The 893-nt window shown below is 27.1% G+C and overlaps 1 long non-coding RNA gene across 1 annotated transcript; it reads left to right on the top strand.

Moving 5' to 3' along the window:
• The first annotated feature begins 70 nt into the window (after window positions 1-70).
• LOC120349120 lies at window positions 71-467 on the top strand. Its single transcript, XR_005570287.1, has 2 exons — window positions 71-209; window positions 362-467. It is a non-coding gene; the product is annotated as an uncharacterized LOC120349120 (long non-coding RNA).
• Window positions 468-893: the final 426 nt, after the last annotated feature.

Raw genomic sequence — 893 nt, 5'->3', positions numbered from 1 at the left:
ATAAACAAAGTTGAGATTTAATATTATTAAATAATAGGCAGATGGCCACATACAAAAACAGTGAATGGAAATTGAATCAAATAAAAATCTTCAGATGAATCTTATCACAATATGAAATAAAACTGCTAGAAAGGAAACAATTACAAAATTTTGAATGAATGTAAATTAATTATACTAATGACCGTTGAAGACTGACAACAATTGATAAGGTAATGTCAATGACACCTGAATTGAAAATGACAAAAAATAGAAAATTTTAATGATACAATAAAGTAATTGTTGAAAAATTCAATGTTAATGATTTTAAAAAGAATAATAACAAATGACAATGAGATGTAGATAATCAAAAAGAATACGGGAGCATTCAAGCTCTAAAAAAAGCAATACCTTAAATTGGCAAGGCTAATTAAATTCAAAATTCGAAAAAGAATCGAGACACATTAAATGATGCGACCAAGGCCCTAAATGAAAAACCCAAATAAAATGAGAATGTCTCTGTTGACATTAATACAGAAGTTCAGAATCAACATTACATACATTGAAATAAATTGCACGTCTTGAATGACATTAACACAAGTAAATCAGAAATAACAATGCTCTATATATTGAAATGGTTGAATGTCTTGATTGACACTAGTACAAATAACCTTAGAGTAATTGAATGTCTCAGACAACATTAATACAAGCAAGTTCAGATATCAATGCATTCCACATTGATATAAAATTGAATATTCAATTTTTATAAACATTCAATATTAATACAAGTAATTTCAAATATGAAAATGTCTTGTTCGACATCAATACAAATAAGTAAGTTCAGAAATGAAAATGCCTGGTCGACATTAAGATAAGTAAGTTCCAAAATCAATGTCATACACATTGAAATTTGCGTC

Source organism: Nilaparvata lugens, unplaced genomic scaffold (genome assembly GCF_014356525.2).
Source record: "Nilaparvata lugens isolate BPH unplaced genomic scaffold, ASM1435652v1 scaffold8360, whole genome shotgun sequence".
Classification (NCBI taxonomy): domain Eukaryota; kingdom Metazoa; phylum Arthropoda; class Insecta; order Hemiptera; family Delphacidae; genus Nilaparvata; species Nilaparvata lugens.
This window is presented reverse-complemented; position numbering and strand designations above follow the sequence as displayed.